Source organism: Ovis aries, chromosome 16 (assembly GCF_016772045.2).
Source record: "Ovis aries strain OAR_USU_Benz2616 breed Rambouillet chromosome 16, ARS-UI_Ramb_v3.0, whole genome shotgun sequence".
NCBI lineage: Eukaryota > Metazoa > Chordata > Mammalia > Artiodactyla > Bovidae > Ovis > Ovis aries.
The window spans coordinates 39,547,055-39,561,477 of NC_056069.1; the positions used below are offsets into that span (position 1 = coordinate 39,547,055).

At 45.5% G+C, this 14,423-nt stretch overlaps 1 protein-coding gene across 48 annotated transcripts in view; it reads right to left on the reverse strand.

The window, feature by feature from the left end:
- RAI14 (retinoic acid induced 14) overlaps positions 1–14,423 on the reverse strand; it is a 162,174-nt gene that overhangs the window by 61,576 nt on the left and 86,175 nt on the right. The window lies entirely within an intron of this gene.

The following is a 14,423-nucleotide window of genomic DNA, read 5'->3' on the forward strand; positions in this document are numbered from 1 at the left end:
GACCTTTGACCTGGTCCATAGCTCACTGGGCCCATAAAGGGACAGGACCAACCAGCCACCAGCCCAAGGCAGCCTGAGGATTTACACAGGCAACCCCCCTATCTACTTTTGCTGTCACTTCTCCCGGCCCATTTACTGCAGTTTCGAGTTGTATGCTGGTTTTAAGTAGTTGTCTAGGCTTCCAACGCAACAGAATATCACCAGAAACAAAACTTCTTCCTGAACGAGCTATTACACATCAAATGGCCCCGAGCAAAGCTTCCACCACCACGGACCCTCAGCTCCGAGAGAATAATTCTGCAAACGGCAGTAACAGGAAAGCTTTTGGCGGCACAAAAACTAATTTCTAATCTTATTAAGGGACAGAGAAGATCTTGATACTAAGAAGTGTCCAACGTGGAAAGGCAGCAGTGAGCCACTGAAGATTTTAGAGCAGAGAACAAACTCGTGATGAAAGAAGAGTCAACAGGAGGCATGTGAGGCACGTGGGGTTCACAGAGGAGGGACCCTGGGATACCTCAAAGCCCCTGGGAAACTGCAAGCCCAGCCTGCTTTCCAGATACACCCCCACCGCACACTTGCTAAGCCTACTTTCTGGAGCCTCCAGGGATGGACACCTCTGCCCTAAAAGGGAATCTTCCTCTCTCCCCAACACTTTCTACAGACAGGTCTCTAGGGCTGGCTGCTTTCCTGTGACCCTGAAAATAAGAATCACCAGGCAATTCATAGTAAAGACTCTGCCATGGACCAGTTCCAAGAAAATGTAGAGGAGACACTGGAGATTTAAAAGGAATAGGAGGGATTCTTTTAGGACTGCAGTCTTCCATGGGCTCAGGACAATTTGCATCTCTCTGCACTCGTGGAACCAGAAAACTCAGTAAGACTGTGCCTCTCATAGAGCAAGGGTGGGGCCAGCAGATGGCCCCAGCACCCCTTTCAACTCTAGCCTAGAGGTAGGGCTTTCAAGAAAGCCACAGGCCATGGAAGAGGTATCCCAGGGCTCAAGTCAGAAGTTTCCTTCTCTGAGAGTCTCAGGGCTGGACATCTTCCATTTTTCAGGACTCTCTCCTTTCCCCATGAAGGGGAAGTCCTCCTTCTTCTTGCCATCACTGAGTTCAAGAACACAGAAAGAGTGCATCTGTCCTCTAGGCTGCATGAAATCCAGAACACCACATGGGTACTTATATGCTTCAGATATTAAGTCACCCCCCCCCAAAAAAAAAAAAAAACACAACACCTGTGTATGTCTCATTTCCCAAGGCTTTGAACTGAACGATCACTGTCCTTGCTCTAAAGCTTAAAAGGTTTAATCTAGAAAATGTCCAAAGCCAAACTCTGCTAGGAATTATTCTAGAATTGCACAGTCTGTGATGATGGAAATGTTCTTTATCTGCAACTGTCCCAAAACTGCAGCCACTGGGCCAGTGATTCTCAACCACGGGTGACTGCCCCTCAAGGGACATTTGGCAATCCTGACATGCAGTTTTGATTGTCATGACTAGGGAGTCCTACCAGCATCTGGTAGGTAGAGGCTGGGGTGATGCTAAATATCTTACAATGATCGGGATACCCCTCTCCCCACAACACACAACTATCTGGCCTCAACCACCAATCTCGCATTAGCTACGTGCGGCTACTGAGCACTGATAATGTGGCCAGTGAGACTGAGGACCTGAATTCCAAAAATTTAATTTTAGACATCAAGTGCCAGTAGCTAGTGGATAGGCTTTCTAAACATTGTTTAGCAAAGAAAGAACATGTCTAGGCCAAATTATCCACCATTCTCCTACAATTTACTCACAGAGAAGACACTGGTTTTATCTTTTATTACAAATCAAGTTTCCTGAGACTTCGCCGGTTGTCTAGTGGTTAAGACTCCCCACTTTCAAGGCAGGGGGTGTGAGTTTGATCCCCGGTCAGAGAACTAGGATCCCACATGCCACGTGGCATGGCCAAAAAAGTAATAATAATAAATTCACGTCTTAAAAAATTACTTTATAAAAAACAAATCAGGCTTCCGATTGAAGGGGAACAGAGCAAATACACTGCCCATGGCACAAGTGTTGTCAGTAGAATTGCAGGCTTTACTTAATGACAAAATGTAGCAAACACTAAGAGAAATGGATTGCGGCTTACTTCCCTCCAGACTGCTTTTTACAAGCCACAGCAGAACAAAAAACGTTTACTGAAGCACATTTCCAACCAGTTATTCCTATCTACATCATCCCAACTGCTCCATTATTAGTGTTGTCTTTTAAAATCCTTCCCTAACTTAAACTGACCCAATTAAAACTGGATTGGGAAGATCAAAAGGATATTAAATCCCAGAGGACATGATTGAAAGTACTTAAGCAAAGAAAGGCCACATGAAAGGATTTTCCTTCTCAGTGCAACTAAGGCACTCAACTTTTGGTTGAGAAAAGTCTGATTGCAGGGGCTCCCTAAAATTAGTTACATGTGCCTCTGTTACCGGACACACATTCCTGTGCCCGACACACAGCAAGGCCCAAGAAACTGAAATGTTGGAATCTGGCGCAGAGAATGGTTTATTGCAGGGCGATGCAAGGAGAAAGGGTGGCTTATGCCACCCCTCCCAAAACTCTGAACTCCCTGAAGGTTTCAGCAAAGCATTTCTAAAGGTCAGGTGAGGGAAGGGGCGTTCCAGAGTATGTGATCGGCTCCTGCACAATTCTCTGATTGGTCGATGGGTGGTTAACAGCATCTGTTCCTAGGGGCCAGAAGGTCTGGGGGCTCCGTGTTCCTGATCATCAGCTAGTTCTTCCATTTAGTGGTGGTTTTCTAGCATCTGAAAAACTCAGGAGATGTGTATGAGACACTATTATTTGGGTACTTCAGAGAGGACCCGCAGCAGAGGATACGAGGGAGGGGTCTGACCTGGGAGGCCCCATGGCGTCCTGCTCAGTTACAAAGGTGCTGAGAGCGTGGTTTTGCTGCAGAAGCCATGAAGAGCTGGGCGCCCACACACTCCATACCTTGCCCCAAGCATTTCTTCTGTCTGGCTATTTCTGAATTGTATCATGTATAATAAACTGACACTGGAAAGTGAAGTGCCTTCCTGGGTTCTGACTGGTATTTCTAGTGAATTGTCAAACCTGGACAAGGGGCTGTGGGAACACTTGGACTTTACAGCTCGTCAGTGAGACATATGGTTGGCTGAGGACTTGAATCTGGCATCTGAAGTGGGGGCAGTCTTGTGGGATTGAGCCCTTTAACCTGTGGAATCAGATGTTAACTCCAGGGCATAAGTGTCAGAACTGAACTGAATTGTTGGACACCCAATTGTCGTCAGGAAAGTTGGAAAACTTTCTTCATATGAAGAACGCCCCACTCTCATATCCGGTATTGTAGGCAGATAGGTTAGGGGATCCCTGGAGAAAGAAATCAGGAACGGATTTCTTGACAAAAGAGAAGCCACTCTGTCCTAAGCCATTTTGAGGTCTGAGTCTGGCCACAGTGCTTGCCCTTGAACAAGTCTCAGAAAACAGGGAAAACAAGGAATGCAGAAACAGAAAAAGGCAGTCAAACAATAACGCAGTGACAGAGTCCTAGTTCCTCCTCAGGGGATAGACATAGTAACAATACATCTTTGAGAAGAGCTTCCCTGGTGGCTCAGACGGTAAAGAATCTGCCTGCAATGCAGGAGACCTAGGTTCAATCCCTGGGTTGAGAAGGGACTGGCTACCCACTCCAATATTCTTGCCTGGAGAAGCCCATGGACAGAGGAGCCTGGCGGGCTATAGTTCATGGGGTTGCAAAGAGTCAGACATGACTGAGCAGCTAACTGACTCACATACCGGCAGGAACTAAGGCCCCCACCCAGGTGGAGGATGGGATGATGATGTTGACCCTCCTGACTTCAACTAACTAAAGCTCGGATTCTGTTACCTTTACACCCCAATTCTATGCTGAGTTCTCCTCTGCTCAAGCCCCTGCAGGAATATGAATGTTGTTGTTCAGTCATTAGGTCATGTCCAATTCTTTGTGACTCCATGGACTGCATCACGCCAGGCTCCTCTGTCCTCCACTGTCTCCTGAAGTCCGCTCAAATTCATGAGTCAGTGATGCCATCCAACCATCTGGTCCTCTGCTGTCCCTTTCTCCTCCTGCTCTCAGTCTTTCCCAGCATCAGGGTCTTTTCCAGTGGAATATGGATGTACCCTTAGCTTAAAATTTCCTTCATTTTGCTGTTGGGGAGGCACTGGTTTGGGTGAGATTCCCAGTGCTCCCCTTACTTGCTTCAATAATTAATCCTTCCTTCTCCAGATCTCTGGCTTGGTTGTGTCTATTGGGTCAACACCCATGATAGGTAAAGTGTGAACTTTTGTCATAACATTCCAAAGTAATTCACTCACATTCTGGAATCGAGGAAGATTTTGGGAGCCCACCATCACATCAGCAATTCCTCTCTCACCACCTCCCATGGAACCCCTCTCCCTTACTGGCAATCCCAATAAGGCAGGCTCAGGGTAGACTCAGCTCTGCCTCACACTGGGCTCCTGGCCCCCTTAGAACAGTGTTTTCAACCTCGTACTGGGTTAACCCAACATTAAAAAATATATATAGAGAGAGAGAGAGAAATTTTAAGCATCACGTGCATAATACGTAATAAGGCTAAACATTCCATGAAACTTTTAAGTATGTAGTGGGTAGTGATATAAAATATATTTCTTACTGGGGTTATCACAATAAAAAATAAATGGACATCACTGCTTCAGAGTGCAGTCATCCCATCCCTCCGTCCACAGAGGGGCAGCCTTCTAAAGCCCAGCACACACCCTGCAGGTGCTTCCAGCCTTTCCTGGTGACCTCTCTCTTGGCTTCTCCTCCCAAGGGCCCGCCCACTCACCTCCACTGAGCCTGCAGTCTAGACTGAATGAAATATCACGTCCTGGCTTTTGTGCACCAGCTCAGCATGTACTCATTTTGTCTCCAGCTCCCTCAAGGCACTGACAACAGCCTTTATTTCTTACCCCCGAGGTGCCGAGTAAATGCTCAATATCTGCTCATTTTAGTAGGAGTTTCTTCCACAATCTCTGACTTGGGAAATGTCTTTTTCATTTCTAAAACTCTTTCATCCTTTTGCAAAAAAAACCCTATTTAATCATGGTTCAGATTTTTTTTTTTTTATACAAGCTAAACAAATCCAGCTCCCTCAACTTTTCTTTCTAAGGCCAATTTTCCAAGATTTTAATCATAGATACACTTTCTCCAAATCTCTTCCCAACCCAGGATCCACGCCTCATCAATTCACCAGGGTAAACCCAGTGTCTCCCAGTCATGGGAATGGTCTGGGAACTGGTTAAATACACAGACTCCCCCCAGGCCCCATCCTGGAGGTTCCGGTCTCAGTGAGCTGGGGAGTAGGGCTGGGGAGAGAGCCCTGGACTGATCCAGGTTCAACGACTGCTCTGATTGCAAGTTTGGGGACAACCAGAACCCTTGCTAAGGCTAAGCAGAGAATTTACTTGACAGAATTTTCTTCCTCCACAAAGTGTTGTTAAGGACAGGGATGGGAGAAGAGAAGAATTCTTCACTTTCGCCTCATGGAAGTAAGTATTTCACTTCCTACAAAAAACTTCATAAATATATTAGGCTTTCTCTAGGAGTTGCATGTGGAACCCATGTATAAGACATGTATAACATGTTAATGAAAGCATTGCTCATAATGGGCAAAATTTACAAATAATAAAATATCCAATGACAGAAGATAAATAAATTACAATATAACCAAGCAGTGGAACACAGCACTGCAATGAAAGTGAACAAACTGTTACTGCATCAACATGGACAGACAGTTACAACAGTACTGGTGAAGGTAGCTTCCCTTGGGGCTCAGCTGGTAAAATCCTGCCTGCAGTGCGGGAGACCTGGGTTAGATCCCTGGGCTGGGAAGATCTCCTGGAAAAGGGAAAGGCTACCCACTCTAGTATTCTCGCCTGGAGAATTCCATGGGCTGTGTAGTCCACGGGGTCGCAAAGAGTCGGACACAACTCAGCAACTTTCACTAACTAACTAGGCAAGACACCAAAGAACACAATAGTATGACTGTGCTACGTGTATAAAGATGAAAATAGGAAACCTGGATCCATATTGTTTAACGGTACATATATATAAAGATGGTAAAATCATAAAGAAAAGCACAAGGATACCACAGAAGTCAAGACAGTAGTTTGGGTAGAGGCATGGCATCTGAAGAAGGGGACGTCTTCTAGAGTCTGGCTCCATTTCCTGACCTGGTTACAGTGCCTCCTGCAGACGTTCACTGGGCTTCCCAGGTGATAGTGGTAAAGAACCCATCTGTCAATGCAGGAGATGTAAGAGACGCGAGACATACAGGTTAGATCCCTGGGTCAGAAGGATTCCCCAGAGGAGGGCATGGCAACTCACTCCAGTACTTTTGTCTGGAGAATCCCATGAACAGAGGAGACCGGTGGGCAACAGTCCATGGGGTCACAGTCAGACACAGCAGGCAGCATGCACAGATGTTCACTAAAGGCTACATTCTCTAGATGTGATTTATTTCACACACACACACAGAGTTTAGAAAGAAGACTTGTGGTTCATTCTCTGCTCAAACCAACACCAGATCAAATGCCTTTGGAAGGTTTGCATTCTTACTTGCTGTCTTCTTGTCTCTACACTGAACAGAGCCTGCTGTCAAAATACAGTTGTTAGGAGGCCACACAAACCTCCAGGAGAATCTGATAAACATATGGACTTTACTTAGAATGATGCACAAACACACAAATGTCTGCATTCAAAAGAGGGGTTCTCCAGCTTAAATCCCCACCCAAAGCCCATCCATAAGCCCAAATTAAGAATTCCTGGCATAGAGAAAGATACGCTCCACATTTTTAGTGCTTCTGAGTTGAAATTCCAGCACCAAAACCTCCCATTTAGGTGGTACGAGCAGGTCATTCACATCTGAGTCTCTCTATTCCTATCAGTAAACTGGAAGGAATTCTACCTGGTTATACAGTGTAGCTGTTTAGTCGCTAAACAACTTATGACCATATGGACTATAGCCTACCAGGCTCCCCCGTCCCTGGGATTCTCCAGGCCAGAATACTGGAGTGGGGAGCCATTCCTTTCTCCAGGGGATCTTCCCGACCCAGGTGTCGAACCCATGTCTCCTGCACTGGCAGGAGGATTCTTCACCGCTCAGCCTAATGTAAAGGGCCTGGCACATATAAGGCACCAAAAAAAAAAATGGTGATTATGATTAGGCTTGAATTAGATGATCTGCGCTGTTCCATTTTTCGTTTACGCTCTGAGTCTTTCAAAATGTACAAATTAGGATGGTTCACAACCCCTTCAAAGGCAGTCAATGCCTTAAATTTGCAAATTTTTTACTATGCTCCTTAAACACACACACACACACACACATTTTAAAGGGCTCTAGAGAAGACATTCGCAGACATGAAATTAACTATTTTAGTGACTGTGGCTCACTTCTCCAGGAGACTGTTTAAACAGACACTATTTCAACAGAGCACGCTGGGCCCCATTTGCAAGTTCAGGAAGCCATATGTTACGCTCCGGAGACATGTGTAATGTGTCAGCTATGAAGGGCAGCATGTGGGAAAGGCAGACCTTACCTTCCATGTGGGCTCCAAACATTCCTGCTAATATATCACATAGGGGATTTTCAATGGCTGGCCTGTAACTGTCCTATTCATCAAATCATTCCCAAATGACACTCACTTACTTAAGAGCTTTTCCTTCAAGCTTGGTCTTTTGAAAGTCGAGCATGCCTCCTGCCAGGATAGCAGAAACCCTGTCAAATGCGTGATGAACACTGGGCTTTGGCATCTGGCAGCGTCTGCCCCTGGACAGACATGGCATCACCTTCTTTTATTTTGGCTTAATCACTGGGAACTGAAAAACCAGTGGAAACTGAGCGGTCACAGGCATCGGGCTAGTGGGCAGATTTGAGTTTTGGAATACACCAGCCCAAACCAAAATAATCCAGTGGCACAGAGTGATCCAGGAAGAGAAACTTTCTTTGACATCCTTTAGGAAAAATGCTGAAAACCCTAAGGATCAAACTCTTGCATAGCTCCCGTTGGATGGAGCTTGAGCAGCCATCTGGAGAAGTCTATTTGAGAGATTATCTTTGGAAAGACGGCATTTCTCTCTCTAGTTTATGGAAAGGAGACTGTTTTGCCAAAACAATCAGTTAGGCTAAAATGAACATTAGACAAAGGAGACACCGTTTTCACCACTGGGAAGGCCTCAGATTCATACCAGCCGAGAAGAAAAAAAAAGAACATAGCTCCCATTTTAAGAAAGAGGACAAGAAGCTGACATACTTCAAGCCAGATGATATTTTTCCCTATTGACTATACCAGTCAGTAATTATTAGATACCTACTAGGTGTGCTAAGGTGCTTAATCGCTCAGTCACGTGCAACTCTTTGCGACCCTACGGACTGCAGCCTGCCAAGCTTCTCTATCCATGGAATTCTCTAGGCAAGAATACTGGAGTGAGTAGCCATTTCCTTCTCCAGGGGATCTTCTCCATTCTATAGATCTTACATTCATGTATTTGTATTCCAGCACCAAAACCTCCCATTTAGGTGGTATGGAGCAGGTCACTGACATCTGAGTCTCTCAATTCCTATCAGTAAACTGGAAGGAATTCCACCTGGTTATACAATGCAGTTGTTTAGTCGCTAAACAACAATCATTCATACTCTTTTACAAGATTGGCATAGTCTTTACTGAATTTTCTATATGTTGAAACAAAATATAGCAATATGAGAAATATGCCAACAATATGAAATAAAACATCAGAGTGAAAAAGGGAGTAAAATTGGAAATCAGCCCAATAAAAGAGAGCGACAACTTTCAGCTGGGGCGGGAAGGCTATCTGACTGGATGATAAACTAGACTCTGTAATGAGCAATATTTACATTAATGGAGAGAAGACACAACAATTGAAAATGCAAGATGTATTTAGAAGAGAGTGTAAATAGTGAGCTGATCCAAGTGAGGCCTTATAAGACTGTCCTTTTTAGCATCCATGGAAAACCCAGGAAATTACTAATACACCAGGACTTTAAAATCTCACCATCCTCCTGTCTAACAAGCCCAGCAGCATCATAAAGAGCCTTGTATATAACGTTAGTTACTTCGGACCAAAACATAAGTTCCTCTAAAATGAGTTTCCCTCTCCCCACATTTTTATGTCAGATTATTCACACATGCAGGTTATGGTGTGTCTGCGAATCACTCTGAAATCTGTCAGCTTCCCTTTAACAGACTGTGTTATGTGATTCCACATAAACGATGAATGCTATGACATGGACGTAACACATTATCATAAACACCTCCATCCAGAAACAGGCTGGTCCCTCCACCTGACCCACTTCACAGATCACCCTATTCATTTCCGCCCGCCCCTCACTCACTGCTCATCACTGGACCAGGTCACTTCCCCCTGCTGGGCTCCCCTGTGCTTCTCTTCCATAGTATTTGGCACAACTGCAATTAAACAGCATTCCTAAAATATCTTTAAAGGTCTGTCAACTCCCACTGGACTATGAGTTTAATCCAGTGCAATGGCCAGCATCTGTCTAGTTTGTCATAAAGCTTTGGCCTTGGCCCACTGCTGCCAGACGGTAGGGGCTCAATTCAGAGCTGGTGCTTCACCAGCTTTGTTTTTCTTCCTTTACTTTGGGAGCCAGTACTGATTAACCTCTCCTCCTTTGATGCCTTTGTCTTAGACCCAAAGGTACATAAAGGCTCCATGCTCCTATCAAATACCCTCCTTTGACTATGCTGCTGCTGCTAAGTCACTTCAGTTGTGTCCGACTCTATGTGACCCCATAGACGGCAGCCCACCAGGCTCCCCCTGTCCCTAGGATTCTCCAGGCAAGAACACTACGCTAGCTAGTGTTAAAAACATTATTCTATACTTCAAAATCATGTCACATGAGGTAAAAACAGTCTCATGGGAACAGACAAAAGCCTGGAAATAGATCAAACCAATTTTATCCTTCAGGGAGAAAAATGGTTCCATCCAATTCAATTGGGCTCAAGCACTCATTTATTTTATTTACATACATCAACCCAGTGTGTGTGTGTGCTACTATGCAAAGCTCTAGGGATGAAAAGACAGATATGAAGTAATATTGACCCTGAAGATGGTTCCATCCAATTCATTTGGGCTCTGGCACTCATTTATTTACATATATCAACCCAGTATGTGTGTCTGTGTGTGTTACTATGCAAACCTAGGGATAAAAAGATTGACATGAAGTAATGTTGACCCTGAAGAAACTGACATACTTCTGAAGACAGAAACACACACAATAACTACCTCATCATCTGTCAGTGCTTGGCCAGAGATGTGAACTGCATCCTATCAAAGCCCACAGGGGATACTATTACTACCCAAAGCGCTAAAACCATATAGCTCTACGAACTGTACTATCAGTTCAGTTCAGTTCAGTTGCTCAGTCGTGTCCGACTCTTTGCGACCCCACAAATCACAGCACACCAGGCCTCCCTGTCCATCATCATCTCCCAGAGTTCACTCAAGACTCACATCCATCGAGTCAGTAATGCCATCCAGCCATCTCATCCTCTGTCGGCCCCTTCTCCTCCTGCCCCCAATCCCTCCCAGCATCACAGTCTTTTCCAATGAGTCAACTGTTTGCATGAGGTGGCCAAGTACTGGAGTTTCAGCTTTAGCATCATTCCTTCCAAAGAAATCCCAGGGCTGATCTCCTTCAGAATGGCCTGGTTGGATCTCCTTGCAGTCCAAGGGACTCTCAAGAGTCTTCTCCAACACCACAGTTCAAAAGCATCAATTCTTCAGTGCTCAGCCTTCTTCACAGTCCAACTCTACATGTTTCCAGTCATCCATACATGACTACTGGAAAAACCATAGCCTTGACTAGATGGACCTTAGTTGGCAAAGTAATGCCTCTGCTTTTGAATATGCTCTCTAGGTTGCTCATAACTTTTCTTCCAAGGAGTAAGCGTCTTTTAATTTCATGGCTGCAATCACCATCTGCAGTGATTTTGGAGCCCCCCAAAATAAAGTCTGACACTGTTTCCACTGTTTCCCCATCTATATCCCATGAAGTGATGGGACTGGATGCCATGATCTTTGTTTTCTGAATGTTGAGATTTAAGCCAACTTTTTTACTCTCCTCTTTCACTTTCATCAAGAGGCTTTTTAGTTCCTCTTCACTTTCTGCCATAAGGGTGGTGTCATCTGCATATCTGAGGTTATTGATACTTCTCCCAGCAATCTTGATTCCAGCTTGTGTTTCTTCCAGTCTAGCGTGTCTCATGATGTACTCTGCATAGAAGTTAAATAAGCAGGGTGACAAAAGGAGCCTTGACATACTCCTTTTCCTATTTGGAACCAGTCTGTTGTTCCATGTCCAGTTCTAACTGTTGCTTCCTGGCCTGAATACACCCTGTACTATAGTTCTTGCTTATTATTACATAATTGCAATTACATACAATGTTACACAATATTATATAAATGCTTCCCTGGTGACTCAGGTGGTAAAGAATCTGCCTGCAATGGGAGAGATGTGGGTTCAATCCCTGGATCAAGAAGATCCCCTGGAGAACAGAATGGCTACCCACTACAGTATTCTTACCTGGAGAATCCCATAGACAGAGGAACCTGATGGCTTACAGTCCACGGGATCACAGAGTTGGACACGACTGACTGGAAAAGACTCTGATGCTGGGACGGATTGGGGGCAGGAGGAGAAGGGGACGACGGAAGATGAGACGGCTGGATGGCATCACTGACTCGATGGACGTGAGTCTGAGTGAACTCCGGGAGTTGATGATGGATAGGGAGGCCTGGCGGAGAAGGCAATGGCACCCCACTCCAGTACTCTTGCCTGGAAAATCCCATGGACGGAGGAGCCTGATGGGCCGCAGTCCTTGGAGTCACTAAGAGTCGGACACGACTGAGTGACCTCACTTTCACTTTTCACTTTCATACATTGGAGAAGGAAATGGCAACCCACTCTGGTGTTCTTGCCTGGAGAATCCCAGGGATGGGGGAGCCTCATGGGCTGCCATCTATGGGGTTGCACAGAATCGGACACGACTGAAGCAACTTAGCAGTGGCAGCAGCAGCAGCAGGGAGGCCTGGCGGGCTGCGATTCATGGGGTTGCAAAGAGTTGGACACGACTGAGCGACTGAACTGAACCGAGCTGAGCAACTAACACTTTCAGTTTTCAACATGACCTAAGAATATAAACACAATTTAATATTAACAATAACCCTATGAGGCAAGTACCATCCTGAGTTCACTTTACAGATGAGGAAACGGGCACAGAGAAGCTAAGAAACATAAAGTTATACTTGGTTCTCTCAAGAGAAGAAAGCTAAAAGCAGTTCAATTTAAAGAAAATGGATGCACTTTTCAGGATGAGCAAGATTTTAGTGTGTTTACAGACTGAGGCAAGCACAGAGGTCCATGGAGAAAGGAGGAATGAAAAATATAAGGATGGAGGGGGCAGAAGAGAGGATTCAACTCAGGCAGAAGGCTGATCTGTGAATTAGAGTCGTGTTAAGACAGAAGGGAGGAAGAGGAAGGTGATCAGAGTCACAGTAGTGGAGAAGACGTCAATTCATATTTTATAGCTTCTGTTTGCTCGGGGAGGCAGGCGGTAAAAGAGGCTGAGTCAGTGGGGGGCTAAGGAGCTTGAATAATGTTCCCAGTAGCAAATGTTCCCAATAGCTCCTGGGGGAATGAGAAAGGAAACCCAGCTGAAATGAGTAAAGGGGTTTTCAAGCAGCCCTGAAGGTCCAGCTGAGAGTAAGAATTATAACTCCATAAAGAAACCATTTAGCAGTCGTATGATTTTTCACCAGAAGCATTAGGTAGGATGGGAGCAGAGGGTGGGTAGCTTGATCCATGCCTGGAGACTGGGAAGACAGAAAGCAGAGATTCCAGGGTCAGGAGGACGGGAGGTGCCAGTGAACAGAAATTTGAAATGACCATGGGATCGGGGCAGATAAGGGTAAGGTCCAGAGCAGAGCACTATAGACCAGAGGCAGGTTATTGGGTGGGTCATTTAGATGAATGTCAGAGTTTCCACCATGATGGCAGAAAGGAAAAACAGAAGCTGGTCGCCAGATTCCTGGAGAAACAGCCCCCAAAAGATGGTAAGAAAGTGAGATGAGGGTGGCCCAGCATAACCAAAAAGAGAAAGGAGTGATGAGGCTGTAGGGCAAAGGGATCAAGTCCATATTTTAAAGAAATGGCTTCCTGGGACTTATTGAGTTTCTACTACATACTTGTCCTTCCTGGATGCTCTAAAGAATTGCTTTCATTTCAGTCTAAGCACCTCTACTGGCTTGAATCGTGTCCCTACAAAATCCATGTCCCTCTGCCCAACCCTAGAATGTGACAATTATTTAAGCTTTAGTTTTTTAACTCTCTTTTGGTTGCACCGGGTCTTTGCTGCTTTCGCTAGTTGCGGCGAGCAAGGGATACTCTTCATTGTGATGCCTGGGCTTCTCACTGCTGTGGCTCCTCTTCTGTGGAGCACTGGCTCTAGGTGTGTGGGCTTCAGGGGTTGTGGTCCGGGATCTGTAATTGTGGCATACAGACTTAGTTGCCTCTTGGCATATGGAATCTTCCCAGACTAGGGATTGAACTCCTGTGCCTGGCATTGGCAGACAATGGATTCCTATCCACTGGACCACCAGGGAAGTCCTGACCTTTGGAAAGAGGGCTTTTGCAGGCTCCAGGCTCCTGACTGGTGTCCCTACAAGGAGAGAGAGATGAAGACATGGAGGAAACAGGAAGAAGGCCATGTGATGACGGAAATGGAGATGTGATGCCATTAAACAAAGAATGCTGGCAACCATCAGGATCTAGAAGACGTAAGAATTCTCCCCTAGAGTCTTTGGGGAGAGTATGGGCCTGTCGACACTTTAATTACAGATTTTACTTACAGACCTACCAGGTCTGTAGTAGAAGCCCACAGATCTGGGCTTCCAGCCTCCAGATCTGTGACGGGAACACGTGTTGTTTTAAGCTGCTTGGTTTATGGCAGTTCATGGCAGTTCTAGGAAATTAACACACCATCCAATCAGGTTCCTATTATTATCCTTATTTTACTGATAAGAAAACGGATGATCAGCAAACATACGTATGCTGGCCAAACTCATGAGGCCAGAAAAAGTGGAGAATCAGGATTCAAACCCCCGACCTCTGGATCTTTTCCACTGTACAGTCCTGCTCCTCTCACATGCTCACTGCACTGGAGAAAACCAGGCAGAACACAGAGGGCGGCATGGTGGGCCACATGCAGCAGAGGGACAGAGCTCAGTCTAGTGGCACTGAGACTGGAAACTCTGAGCTTCAAGTCTCTTTTAAAAGCAACTGCTGCTGCTGCTAAGTCGCTTCA